Source organism: Mastomys coucha, unplaced genomic scaffold, assembly GCF_008632895.1.
Source record: "Mastomys coucha isolate ucsf_1 unplaced genomic scaffold, UCSF_Mcou_1 pScaffold1, whole genome shotgun sequence".
NCBI lineage: Eukaryota > Metazoa > Chordata > Mammalia > Rodentia > Muridae > Mastomys > Mastomys coucha.
Genome location: NW_022196891.1, coordinates 12,189,115 through 12,204,650, shown reverse-complemented (window position 1 = coordinate 12,204,650; position 15,536 = coordinate 12,189,115). Strand labels below are relative to the sequence as shown.

The window sequence follows — 15,536 nt, the reverse complement described above, 5'->3', positions numbered from 1 at the left end:
AAAAAAAAAAAAAAAAAAAAAGAAAAGAAAAAAAAACATTAATACTAGATTTAAGGAAACAATTAAATGCCTTAAGGTGATGGCTGTAGAAAGGCCAAGAAGAGTCCTTACTTTGCACACATGCCTAAACCATCAGCCACGATGTTCTGCTTACACAGTCTTTCACTATGCATAAAATAAACCCCTTTTCGGCCCTGTCTACGAGGTGGCTGCCATCTGTTTTGCGGCATCATGGCTGCCCTCCGACCTCTGGTGAAGCCCAAGATCGTCAAAAAGAGGACCAAGAAGTTCATCAGGCACCAGTCAGATCGATATGTGAAAATTAAGCGAAACTGGCAGAAACCCAGGGGCATTGACAACAGGGTGCGGAGAAGATTTAAGGATCAGATCCTGATGCCCAACATTGGTTATGGGAACTACAAGAAAACCAAGCACACGCTGCCTAGCGGCTTCCGGAAGTTCCTGGTCCACAAGGTCAAGGAGCTGGAAGCGCTGCTGCTGTGTAACAAATCTTACTGTGCTGAGATTGCTCACAATGTGTCCTCTAAGAACCGAAAAGCCATCGTAGAAAGAGCAGCACAGCTGGCCATCAGAGTTACCAATCCCAACGCCAGGCTACGCAGTGAAGAAAATGAATAGTTGGCTTGTGTGCATGTTTTGTGTTTAAATAAAAATCACAAAAACTGCCATCTTGTTATTTTCTATCAAAAAAAAAAAAAAAAAGAAACAAAACAAAACAAAAAAAAACAAAAACCTTGAGGCTGACTGTGAGTCTCTTTGCCACAAATGTTTGGTCTTCCTGTTTTTCAGTTAGTGACGATAGTTATTTGAAAGATTGATTTTGAGTGACATCAATGACATCAATTTGAAAATAGTCACATACTTCGGTTTCCTAGCCCTTCTACGATAAGAAAGCATGGTGGGGTGTGCTAATGTTTGGCTTTTATATATTTTAGCTTGGGCTGTGGTTTAGAAGTGTAAGCAATAGGAAGTATGTAAGCTCTTGGCTAGGGTTGTGGACACAAGATAGCAACATTTCAATTCTTCTGAGCATTGACTGGATCGGTTTACAGTTGTTATTGACCTGAGTTGTCAGGAAGTTATGAAACCTTCAAGGTCTAAAAGTAATTTGATAAAATTTGTTCTGCAAATAAGTAAAACTTTTTAAGGATTCATGTCTGGAGCTAGGGAGTTAGCTTAGCTAGTGAAGTGCTTGTCCTACACACATGGAGACCTGAATTCTATCGCTCTAGCACCCATAAAAATCTTAGTGTACAGCAGGCATTTTGACTCCAACACTATGGAGGTAAAGAAAAAGAGATTAAAGGAGATTCTTGGCTATACTGGCCAGTCAGTCAGTCTAGCCTATTTACCAAATGTCAGGTCAATGAGAACTTTATGTTCAGGAACAAAGTGGGTAGCTTCTGAGGAATGAGTCAAAAATATAAATACCTATTGGCATCTTTTCTTAAACATATTAGAAGACACAGGCAAAAGCAAGACAGACACTAGCCACCAAAATGTATAAATGTATAAATGTGTATTAAACTAACCCAGTTTCCAATAAAATCTGTGCCCAAATGTTGGACTAGCAGCAAGATGTTCAGTAAGAAGATGAAATATTCAGAATGCAAGCTGAAGCAGCTACAGCCGTTTCTTGGTGGCCAATATTGTCAAGCTGAACAGGCCCTAAAAGCTCCTTCATACCTCTCAACTAGTTTAGTGGTGGTGGGAAGACTTACTGTAAATGTGGGCAGCAGCTTGAATGGACTAAGTTTCTGGACTGAATGAAAAGGAAAAATTGAGCTGAGCATGAGCATTCATCTATATCTGCTTCCCAACTGTGGATGCCCCTTGAGCAGCTGTATCATGTTCCTAGTCCCATACCATATCCACTAAGTTGGGCAGTGCCCTCAAAATGTGAGCCAAAAGAAAGGCTTCTTACTTAAGTGCTTTTGTTAGATATTTTCTAATAGAAATGAGTAAAGCATTGAGTATTTATTTGTTTATTTGTTTGCTTGCTTGCTTTTTGTTTTTCAAGGCAGGATTTCTCTGAATAGCCCTGGGTATTCTGAAACTCACTCTGTAGACCAGGCTGGCCTCAAACTCCGAAATATGCCTGCCTCTGTCTCTTGAGTATTGGGATTAGAGGCATGAATCACTTTACCCTGCTAAGCACAGAATATTTTACCAAAAAACATAGTGTCAGAAAATATGATGTAATAGTTAACAGTCTACCTAGATGAAGACAGTTGGAGAAAATACTTATCATAAAATATCTATGGATATATGTAACCTATAGATAACTCCTGTTGGTGGTGGTGTATTAATCATTAGGAATGGCCTTAATAGTAGCACACACACTTACAGTACTTTAAATCAGTAAATATGAAGAGACAGTTTGAGAGAAGTGAATACTGGGAGCAAATTCCACTTGTATTTCTCTTTGCTAAGACCAAGATACTATTGTCTGAGCTGTGTTGTTCTCATGACAAATAGCTTTTATTCATGCATAATCTTGGAATGAATTATTTTTAAGGTTATAGAATGTTTGCTTTTAAAATGGGATACTTGATCCAGTAAGCATTTTGTATGGCTATGCTATATTCCCAGCTATATCCTCAAGATTATATGTGAAGGTACCCATTGCTAAATATTGTTCATATTGGCATCCTTTATAAGATTTGTACATATTGTATGTGCATGTGTATGTGCATGTATATTCTTTATGTTTGCATATGTGTTTATGTGTGTAAATTCATCCTTGTGAAGATGAATATACAGGCTAGAGGCCAACATCGTATGTCTTTCTTTACAGTTTTTCACTCTATTTTACTGAGACAGAATCTCTCACTGAACATGGAGCTTGTGAGTTCGTCTTGTCAGCCTGCTAGCAAGCTCCAGGGACCATCTTGTCTTTGCCTCTGCTAGGCACTAGAATTATAGATGCACATTGTCATGTCAGGTTTTACTTTACTTTTTTTTTTATTTTTGGCCATGAGAACTAACTCAGGTTCTTTTGATTCTAGGACAACTGCAGTAGTCGCTGAGCATTTTCCTAGACTCCCTCACCCATCATTACATTTGACTCTTGAAACAGTTTCTTGCTTTTGTACTTCCCTGCTGACTACCCTAGAAGTTTGCTCATATAGATCATTGCTACCTGTTATGCTAATAATAACTTATATTACTATTCAGACTGCCATAGCAATGTGGTCTTTAATAACGTAGGCATTATGAGGCAAAGAGAGGTAAATCCCATTCAAAAGAGTATTATGGAAAAGTAGTCTTGCAAAACAAGTGAAAACTAGCACATTTAACTCAGGCATGAAGAATGTATCTCTTCTTTTTTAACTAGAGAGAAGATTTAATTTTGATTCCACAAAAAGCCATAGAAATTTTGATGCCCCCTCAGTTTCCCAGAGGTAAAGTTGAGTGGAGCTGAAAGCCTTACTTAAAGAAGTCCTGAGAGAGATATAAAAGTCAGTCTCATAGACACTGGCTGCTTTTCTTTGTGGTACAGAGAGGAAGCAAAAAAACTGGAAGGCAGCACCTTCTCCAACACTGCATCCCTATGTGATTGACAAGTACAAGTTACCTTTTCCACCTCAGAGCAGCAATCCCAACACTTGGCAAGGTGCTTTGGAATCCCTTGGCAAACTGGTGGCAGTGCTTATGACATTGTATATCAGAGATTGTGTTCTTTGGTTAGTTATGGTATTAGCTGGCTTGGTGAAATTACATGAATGCTGAGTACCCATTTATAGAACTCCTTGTCAGTTATGTTAAAATATCTCACTTCTGTGATGTCCTATGAATCTTCTACCTCTGTCAGGCAGGCATGGGAGCACATGTCGTCTACAATACCAGAGACTTGGGAGGTCAAACTGGGAGGGTTGTCAATTCAAGGCTTGCCTGGGTAATTCGAGACAAAAATCCTGCCTAAAAATACTACAAACATAAACACATAAATAAAATGACATAGTCTCAACAAACTTTAAGGAAAAATTGATACCCAGGATGTCAAAGGTGCAAGTAGAGATAATTAGGGTTTCATTAGAAGTAAATAGAGTAAAATTTCAGCATAGCCGCATGAGGACCATACACATTTCAAGAAGAATCAGCATTGACTTCTGGAGACACTTAAGCTAAGAAAACCTATTTGTAGATTGTGTGTGTGTGTATGTGTATGTATGTGTGTGTGTGTATGTGTGTCTGTGAATTGTTTTCGTTATGATGTAAACTCTATACGGCCAAGGCTTTTGAATTACTTCTATATTTCTAACATAACAAAACTAAAAGACAGTCAAATATTTGTTTGTTGAGGATTAAGAAAAATATTAAGGATAATTTTGGAGAGCCGAGCCCCAAGCGAGAGGCCTCATAAACAAAGCCCTTATTTGGCTAAGCTACTGCTATTGGTTGCTTCTACGTCTGGTGATCTATGTGCTTTTGCTACATGGCCCATTGGGATTGGCTAAGCTTGGGAGTACTCAATAGCTGAGGGTGGGCCAGGAGGCGGAGCTTAAGTAAGCTCCAGAGAGGCAGGAGCTGCAGAAGACAATAAGATTAGAGCAGGAGGAGAAGCAGGCAGGAGAGAGCAGGAGGAGGGAGAAGCATTGTAAAAGGGTCCTGGAATTAACTGCAAAAGGAAGAGCTCGTGTAGTTGCGTCTTTCTTGCTGGACGAGGAGGATGAAACAGATAATGACTTAATATAGTAAAAAGGTCCATCCTACCGAAAGCAATCTAGAAATTCAATACAATCTCCATCAAAACCCAACTCAATTTTTCAAAGACATGGAAAGAGCAATTCTCAAATTCATCTGGAAAGGCAAACAAACATCAAACAAACAAACAAAAAATCCAGAATATTGAGAAAAAATCTTAACAATAAAAGAAAGGCTTGGGGAATCATCATCTCTGACCTTAAGCTTTATTACAGAGCAATAGTGATAAAAACTGCATGGCATTGGTACAGAGACAGACACATTGATCAATGGAATAGACTTGGACACCCAGAAATAAAACCATACACTTTTGGAAACTTGATATTTGACAAAGATGCCAAAACTACAGTGGAAAAAAAAAAAAAACATCTTCAATACATGGTGCTTGTCTAACTGGCTGTCTGTCTATAGAAAAATGAAAATAGACCCATATATATTACCATGCACAAAGCTCAATTCTAAGTGGATCAAGGACCTTAACATAAAAACAGATACACTGAATCTAATAGAAGAGAAAGTGGGACAGAGCCTTGAACTGATTTGCACAGGGCAAATTTTCCTAAACAGAACTCCAATGGCTCACAATCTAAGATCAAGAATTGATAAATGGGACCTAATGAAACTGAAAAGCTTCTGTAAAGCAAAGGACAAAGTCAGTAAGACAAATTGGCAACCTACATCTGATAGAGGGCTAATATCCAAAATACATAAAGAACTCAAGAAACTTACCACCAAAAAACAAACAAACAAACAACCCAATCAAAAACTGTTGTGTAGAACTAAACCAAAATTTCACAACAGAGGAATCTTGAATGCTGAGAAGCACCTAAAGAAATGATCCAAGTCCATAGTGATCAGAGAAATGCAAATCAAAATGACCCTGAGATTCCGTCTTACATCAATCAGAATGGTTAAGATCAAAACCTCAGGTGACAGCACATGTTGGAGAAGATGCAGAAAAAGAAGAACACTCCTCCATTGCTGGTGGGATTGCAAACTGGTACAACCACTCTGGAAATCAATCTTGAGGTTCCTTAGAAAATTGGAAATATATCTACCTGAAGACCCAGCAATACCACTCTTGGGAATATACCCAAAGATGCCCCACCATGCCACTATGTTCATAGCAGCCTTATTTGTGATAGCCAGAAGGTAGAAACAACCAAGATGTTCCATCATAGAAGAATGGATAAATAAAATGTTATTCATGTACCCAATGGAATACTACTCAGCTATTAAAAACAAGGACATCCTGAGTTTTACAGAAAGTATTAACCTAAGTGAGGTAACTCAGACCCAAAATGGCATACATGGCACATGGTATGTACTCACTAATAAGTGGATATTAGTCAAAAAAAATGTACAGAATACTCAAGATATAATCAACAGGACTCAAAAGAGTCAAGAAGCTGAAGCGACCAAGTGAGGACACCTCAGTCCCACTTGGGAGGGAGAAGAAAGCAATCCAAGTGGAAAGGGAGAGAGGAACCTGGGAGGGAAAGTGATGGGGTTTGGGGTTAAGAGGAGAACCTGCTCTGGTATTGGAAGGAAAAGGACTGAAGCCCTGAGGGCCAGCTAAAAGAAATGAAACAGGCAGCCTTGGGAGGTAGGAGGTTGGGGAGACCCTTCAGAATGCACCAGAGACCTGGGAGATGAGATATTCTCAGGACTCAAAGGGAGGGACCTTAAATGAAATTACCAACAGTAGGGAGAGCGAACTTATAGGTTCCACCTCCAGCAGGAAGACAGGGCATCAACTGAATGAGGGAACTGCCATCTCATAGACAAAACACTGACCCATAATTGTTCCTTTCTGAAAGAACTGCAGGGATGGAAATAGAGAGGAGCCAGAGAAAAATAAGGTGCAGCTTCAGGCCCTAAATGGGATCTAAATCAAGGGGAGGTCCCAAGACCTGACACTATTACTGAGGCTCTGGAGCACTCACAAAAAGGGACCTATCATGACCACATTCCGGAAGACCCAACAAGCAGCTGAAAGAGTCAGATGTAGATATTTGCACCCAACCCATGGACAGAAGCTGCTGACCCCTGTGGTTGAATTAGGAAAAAGCTGGAAGAAACTGAGGAGGATGGTGACCCTGTAGTAGGACCAACAGTCTCAATTAACCTGGACCCCTGAGATCTCTCTAACACTGGACTACCAATCAGGCAGTATTCTCCAGCTGATATGAGGTCCCCAACACATATGCAGGAAAGGACTGCAGGTCTGGGTTCAGTCAGAGAAGATATACCTAACCCTCAAGAGACTGGAGTCCCCAGGGAAGTTAGAGGTCTGGTAGGATGGGAGGTGGGGAGCACGGACATCTTCAAGGCGGCAGAGGGGTGGGGAGCAGGTATGGGATGTGGATCAGTCAGGGGGTTGAAGGGGGGCAAACAAAATCTGAAGGGTAAAATATAAATAAATAAAAGACAAAAAAGAATAATGATTTAAAAGATGATGGCTCAGTGGTCAAGTGTTTACACACAAACGTTCACAATCTAATAGCCCCCATATGGCACACTGACACAGAAGTAGTACAGCACAGCACACACACACACACACACACACACACACACACACACACTGTGCCAATAATGATTCTGTAGCGTAGTACTTGTCTCACCTGGGTGAGACTCTGATATAGACTCCCTTACTGCTAAATAAATAAATAAATAAATAAGTGCCAGAAATGTTTCTGTGCGCCTTTACCATCTCCAAAATCTCCCACTTATTCTCCCTCTGTTTGAAGTCTCTTCAGTTGCAGACTTGTATTTGTCTCTTCCTGACTTTCTTGCTAAGCCCATCCACACCTATTGATTGCATCTCCATGACATTTTCTGTTCTCTTTATTATGTCATCACTTTTGAAGATGGTCTTCCATTGATTATTTATTCTTCCCGCTGCTGAGGCAATGTGCCAGGCTTCCTGAATTATTTGCACTAAACCTTATCTCAGATTCTGAATAAAAATCAGGTCCCTTCAAATAATTTTAGTTACTTGCAAACTAGAAAGAGAAGCCAAACTTGAAGCAGGGTGTCTTGGGTTACTCTTGCTGTGATGAAACACCATGACTGAAGCAAGATGGAAAGAAAAGGGTTTATTTGGCTTATGCTTCAACATCACTTGTTTATCATTGAAGGAAGTCAGGACAGGAACTCAAACAAGACAGGAACTAGGAGACAGGAGCTCCTGCATAGACCAACCATAACAAGTATTGCCTACTGGCATATTCTTCATGGCTTACTCAGCCTACTTTCTTATAGAACATGGGACTATCAGTAAAGGCTTGGTCCTACCAAAAATAAGATTAGCTGTCCTCCCAAAGGCATGAATTTAGAAATGTTCTACAGGCTTGCCTACAACACAGTTTTATGAAAGAATTTTCTCAATTAGGGTTTTCTCATCTCCTGATAATCTTTATCAAGTGATATAAAATAGCCAGTACACTGAACCAACTCTGAGTAGTTAATTTTCAGTCAGCTGTGAACCTACTACAGGTCAGGAGCCTTGATAAAAGCTATGGATATGAATAAATGTGGAAGACCCTGAGATACCTATGGAAGTTTCTGTGAAGGCTGCTCACCAGTTTGTATTTGAGACATACTGAAGTAAATGGCTTACTATACTTAACTTACAGCATCCTTCACATCCCAAGTTCATCTTACTGATGCTCAGCAGGCTACCGCCAACTGTTCACTTCATCTTAACTGTGACACATGGGTTCTAATGAACTCCTAGAGAGGTTGATTTATTGTTGTAGTCTTCCTTACCAGCTTCTGTTGAAATAACTGCCTTTTTCTGAGCCTCTGTTTTCCAAAATGGAAGTGCTGATCAAATGTTGTAGATCTTAGCTTTGAGATCACAAAAAAATCCTCTACTTTAAAGGCCCATTGTTTTGAAACATGCTTTCTCAAGCATGTAGCTAATAGATGCTGCTTTTTATCAATTATAGGTATGTTTTACGGATAACACTGATCGAGTTAGTAGCATAAAGACACGATGTGTGTTGTGATGCAAACAGCCAGCAACATATGAGAACTACTTTTCTTAAGGTTCTCTCCCCTTCCCCCTTCTAGGTTCTGTCTCTTCTTCTTACAGGTCCTGATTAACTGAGTAAGGGAAAGAAGGGATGAAGGAGCTGTGAGTGTCCTGCTGAGATCTGGACAACTGGCCCCTTTCCTTTTGAGACTGTCTCTTTTTCTCTGTTTATAGATGTGCATGTACAGTTGTCTATGTTTGTGTGTGAGAGTGTATCTAAATACATACCATTCTGTGTGTGAAGGTCAGAGGCTAGCCTTAAGTGTCAACCAAAACTTCTACCTTATTTGTAAAGGGATTTTGGACCAGCCAGGAGGCACAGGGCACAGAAGTGGCAGGGCAGCTGGGATAGGGTCCTTCCTGTACCCAGGAGGGAAGGCTGATCCATAGCCCTTTGTGCATGGGCCTTACCAGGAGAGACATGATCTTCCAGGACTGCTGACAGAGACTGACAGACCCTCTGGTGTTGTCACACCAGAGACAACAATTACATCTAATACCAAAGATTACCAGATGGGGAAAGGCAAACACAAGAATCTTACCAATAGAAACCAAGACTACTTGGCATCATCAGAACCCAGTACTCCTACCACATCAAGTCCTGGATACCCCAAGACACCAGAAAAGCAAGATTTGGATATAAAATCATATCTCATAATGATGATAGAGGAATTTAAGAAGGACATAAATCCCTTAAAGAAATACAGGAGAATATAGGTGAACGGGTAAAAGCATTTTATGATGAAACAAAAAAAATCACTTGAAGAATTACAGGAGAGCACAAGTAAACAAGTAGAAGCACTTAAAGGGGAAAGACAAAAATCCATTAAAAATTACAGGAAAACATAATCAAACAGGTGAAGGAATAGAACAGAACCATCCAGGATCTAAAAATGGAAGTAGAAATAATTAAGAAATCACAAAGAGAGACAATTTTGGAGATAGAAAACTGAGGAAGGAAGTCAGGAGCCATAGATGCACATATCACCAACAGAATACAAGACATAGAAGAGAGAACCTCAGATGTAAAAGATACCATAGAAGACATTGACACAACAGTCAAAGAAAACACAAAATGCAAAAAGTGTCTACTCCAAAACATCCAGAAAATCCAGGACACAATGAGAGGACTAAATCTAAGGATAATAAGTATAGAAGAGAGTGAAGACTCCCAATGTAATGGGCCAGTAAATATCTTCAACAAAATTATAGAAGAAAACTTCCCTAACCTAAAGAAAGAGATGCCCACGAACATACAAGAAGTCTACAGAACTCCAAATAGTTTGGACTAGAAAAGAAATTTCTCCAGCCACATAATAATCAAAACATCAAATGCACAAAACAAAGAAAGACACAAAACAAATGCACAAAACAAACAAACAAACAAAAAGCAGTGATGGAAAATGGTCAAGTAACATATAAAGGCAGACCTAACAGAATTACACCAGACTTCTCGCCAGAGCCTATGAAAGCCAGAAGATCCTGGGCTGATATCTTACAGACCCTAAGAGAATTCAAATGTCAGCCAAAGGTACTATATTCAGCAAAGCTCTCAATTATCATACATTGAGAAACCAAGGTATTCCATGAAAAAAATAAATTTACAAAGTATCTTTCCAGAAATCCAGCCCTTTGAAGAATAATAAATGGAAAACTCCAACACAAGGAAGGAAACTATATCCTAGAAAAAGCAAGAAAGTAATCTTTGAAGAAAACTAAAAGAAGATAGCCACAGGAATAGAAGTCCAACTCTAACAACAAAATTAACAGGAAGCAACAATTATTTTCCTTATTATCTATTAATATCAATGGACTCAATTCCTCAATCAAAAGACTTAGACTAACAGACTGGCTATATAAACAGGACCCTACGTTTTATTGCATACAGGAAACGCACCTCAGTGACAAAATCAGATACTACCTCAGAGTAAAAGGCTGGAAACAATTTTCCAATCAAATGGTCCCAAGAAACAAGCTGGAGTAGCCATTCTAACTTTGAATAAAATCAACTTTCAACCTAAAGTGATCATAAAAGATAAGGAGGGTCACTTCATACTCATCAAAGGTAAGATCTATCAAGAAGAACTCTCAATTCTGAACCTCTATCCTCCAAATACAAGGGATCTACATTCATAAAAGTAGGCGTACTGAAGCTCAAAGCACACATTGCACTGCACACAATAAAAATGGGAGACTTCAACACTCCATTCACTACAATGGACAGATCATTGAAATAGAAACTAAACAGAGACACAGTGAATCTAACAGAAGTTATGAACCAAATGGATTTAACAAATATCTATAGAACATTTCATCCTAAAACAAAATAATATACCTTCTTCTCAGTACCTCATCGTAGCTTCTCCACAATTGACCATATAATTATTCAAAAAACAGGCCTCAACAGATACAAGAAGATGGAAATAATTCCTTGCATCCTATCAGATCACCATGAACTAAGGCTGCTCCTCAATGACAACATAAACAATAGAAAGCCCAGATATACATAAAAGCTTAACAACACTCTACTCAATGATAACTTGGTTAAGGAAGAAATAAAGAAAGAAATTAAAGACTTTTTAGAGTTTAATGAAAATTAAGCCCCAACATACCCAAACTTATGGGATACAATGAAAGCAGTCCTAAGAGGAAAACTAATAGCTTTAAGTGCCTCCAAAAAGAAACTGGAGAGAGCATACACCAGCAATTTGACAGCACACTTGACAGCCCTAAAACAAAAAGAAGCAAATTCACCCAAGAGGATTAGACTAGGAAATAATCAAACTCAGGGCTGAAATCAACCAAATGTAAACAAAAAGAATTATACAAAGAATCAACAAAACCAGGAGCTGGTTCTGTGAGAAAATCAACAGAATAGATAAACCCTTAGCCAGACTAACTGGAGGGTACAGAGACAGTATCCTAATTAACAAAATCAGAAATGAAAGGGGAGAAATAACAGAAACTGAGGACATCCAAAAAGTCATGAGATCCTAATACAAAAGGTTATACTCAAAAAACCTGGAAAACTTGGATGAAATGGATAATTTTCTAGACAGACACCAGATACCAAAGTATAATCAAGATCAGATAAATGATCTAAACAGTCCCATATCCCCTAATGAAATAGAAACATTCATTAATAGTCTCCCAACCAAAACTAGCCCAGGACAAGATGGGTTTAGTGCATAGTTTTAAGATTTATTTATTTATTATATGTAAGTACACTGTAGCTGTCTTCAGACGCACCAGACAAGGGCGTCAGATCTCATTATGGGTGGTTGTGAGCCACCATGTGGTTGCTGGGATTTGAACTCATGACCTTCCGAAGAGCAGTCGGTGCTCTTCCCTGCTGAGCCATCTCACCAGCCCCTAGTGCATAGTTTTATCAGACCTTCAAAGAAGACCTAATACCAATATTTCTCAAACTATTCAACAAAATAGAAACAGAAGGTACTCTACCCAATTCATTCTATGAAGCCACAATTACTCTTATACCTAAACCACACAGAGACCTAAAGAAGAAAGGAAACATCACACCAATTTCCCTTATAGATATCAATGCAAAAATACTCAATAAAATTCTTGCAAACCGAATCCAAGAACACATCAAAATGGTCATCCATCCTGCTCAAGTAGGTTTCATCCCAGGGATGCAGGGATGGTTCAATATATGGAAATCCATCCAGGTAATTCACTATATGAACAAACTCAAAAAAAAAAAAAACCCAAACCCAACCATATGATCATCTTTATTTGCTGAGAAAGCATTTGACAAAACCCAACATCTGTTCATGATAAAACTCTTGGAAAGATCAGGAATTCAAGGCCCATACCCAAACATAATAAAAACAATATAGAACAAAACAGTAGCCAACATCAAACTAAATGGAAGGAAACTTGAAGTAATCCCATTAAAATGAGGGACTAGGCAAGGGTGTCCACTCTCTCCCTACCTATTCAATATTGTACTTGAAGTCCTAGCCAGAGAATTTAGACAGAAAAGGAGATCAAAGGGATACTAATTGGAAAGGAAAAAGTCCAATTATCACTATTTGCAGATGATATGATAGTATACTTAAGTGACCCCTAAAATTCCACCAGAGAGCTCCTAAACCTCATAAACAACTTCAGCAAAGTAGCTGGATATAAAATTAATGAAAAGAAATCAATGGCTTTCCTCTACACAAAGAATAAACAGTCTGAGAAAGAAATTAGCGAAATAACACCCTTCACAATAGTCATAAATAATGTAAAATACATTGCTGGGACTCTAACTAAGCAAGTGAAAGATCTCTATGACAAGAACCTCAAGTCTCTGAAGAAAGAAATCAAAGAACATCTCTGAAGATGGAAAGATCTTCCATGCTCAGGCATTGGCATGATTAATTTAGTAAATATGGCCATCTTGCCAAAAGTAATTTACAGATTCAATGCAATCCCCATCAAAATTCCAACTCAATTCTTCACAGGGTTGGAAAAAAATCATTTGCAAATTCATCTGGGATAACAAATAATCTAGGATAGCAAAACCTATTCTCAAAAATAAAAGAACTTCTGGTTGAATCACCATTCCTGACCTTAAGCTGTACTACAGAGCAATTGTAATGAAAACTGCATGGTAGCTGGGCAGTGGTAGCACATGCCTTTAATCCCAGCACTTGGGAGGCAGAGGCAGGTGGATTTCTGAGTTCTAGGCCATCCTCGTCTACAGAGTGAGTTCCAGGATAACCGGAGTTATACAGAGAAACCCTGTCTCAAAAACAAACAAACAAACAAACAAACAAACAAAACTAACAAACAAAAAACAATGAACAAACAAAAGAAACCTGCATGGTATTGGTACAATGACAGGCACGTGGATCAATGGAATAGAATTGAAGACCCAGAAATGAACCCAAACACCTATTACCACTTGATCTTTGACAAAGGAGCTAAAATTATCCAGCAGAAAAAAGACAGCATTTTCAACAAATGTTGATCACCCAACTGGTGATTAGCATGTAGAAGAATGCAAATTGAGCTATTCCTATCTCCTTGTACAAAGCTCAAGTTCAAGTGGATCAAGGACCTCCACATAAAACCAGGTACACTAAAACTAATAGAAAAGAAAGTGGGGAAGAGTCTCGAGCACGTGGACACAGGGGAAAACTTCTTGATCAGAACACCAATAGCTTATGCTCTAAGATCAAGAACTGACAAATGGGACCCCATAAAATTGCAAAGCTTCTCTAAGGCAAATGACACTGACAATACTACAAAACAGCAACCAACAGATTGAGAAAAGGTCTTTACCAATCCTCTTATCTGATAGAGGGCTAATATGCAATATATACAAAGAGCTCAAGAAATTGGACTCCAGAGAACCAAATAACCCTATTAAAAATGGGGTATAGAACTAAAAAAAGAATTCTCAACTGAGGAATACCAAATGGCTGAGAAGCATCTAAAGAAATGTTCAACATCTTTAGTCATCAGGGAAATACAAATCAAAACAACCCTGAGTTTCCACCTCACACCAGTCAGAATGGCTAAGATCAAAAACTCAGATGGCAGCAGATGCTGGCGAGGATGTGGAGAAAGAGGAACACTCCTTCATTGCTGGTGCAACTGCTGGTGCAACCACTCTGGAAATCAGTTTGGTGGTTCCTCGGGAAATTGGACATAGTACTACCTGAGGACTCAGCAATACTACTCCTGGGCATATACCCAGAAGATGCTGCAATATGTAATAAGGGCACATGCTCCACTATGTTCATAGCAGCCTTATTTATAATAGCCAGAAGCTGGAAAGAATCCAGATGTCCCTCAAAAGAGGAATGGATACAGAAAATGTGGTACATTTACACAATGGAAGACTACTAAGCTATTAAAATCAATGATTTATGAAATTCTTAGTGAAATGGATGGATCTGGAGAATGTAATTCTGAGTGAGGTAACCCAATCTCAAAAGAACACACATGGTATGCACTCACTGATATGTGCATATTAGTCCAGAAGCTCAGAATACACAGGGTACAATGCACAAACCACAAGAAACTCAAGAAGAAGGAAGACCAAAGTGTGGATACTTCAATTCTTCTAAGAAGGGAGAACAAAATACCTATGGAAGAAGTTGCAGAGACAAACTATGGAGCAGAGACAGAAAGGACAATCCAGAGACTGGCCCACCTGAGAATCTTCTCATATCCAGTCAACAAATCCAGACACTATTGTGGATGTCAGCAAGTGCTGGCTGACAGGATCCTGATATAGCTGTCTCCTGAGAGGGTCTGACAGTACCCCACTAATACAAAAGTAGAAGCTCAGAGCCATCCATTGGACTGAGCACAGGGTCTCCAATGAAGGAGCTAGAGAAAGGAGCTGAAGGATTTTGCAGCCCATTAGTGGGAACAACAGTATGAACTAACTAGTACCCTCAGAGTTCCCAGGGACTTAACCACCAACCAAAGAGTACACATGGTGGGACTTATGGTCCCAGCTGCATATGTAGCAGAGGATGTCCCGTCAATCTTCAATGGGAAGAGAGGCCCTTGGTTCTGTGAAGGTTCTATGCCCCAGTGTAGTGGAATACCATGGCCAGGAAGCCTGATAGGGTGGGTTAGTGAGCAGGGGGATGGGGAGGGGAAACTGGGAAAAGGAAATATCATTTGAAATGTAAATAAAGGAAATATCTAAGAGGCACCTGGATTTCTGAGTTCCAGGCCAGCCTGATCTACAGAGGGAGTTCCAGGAGAGCCATGGCTACCCAGAGAAACCCTGTCTCTA

General features: G+C 39.3%; 1 protein-coding gene and 1 pseudogene across 4 annotated transcripts in view; one reads left to right on the top strand and one right to left on the bottom strand.

Annotated features, from left to right (window-relative positions):
- The window catches only part of Cntnap5 (contactin associated protein family member 5), a 910,241-nt gene that overhangs the window by 743,132 nt on the left and 151,573 nt on the right, over positions 1-15,536 (bottom strand). The gene's annotated exons all lie outside the window — the stretch shown is intronic.
- On the top strand, positions 191-692 carry LOC116097525 (annotated as a pseudogene).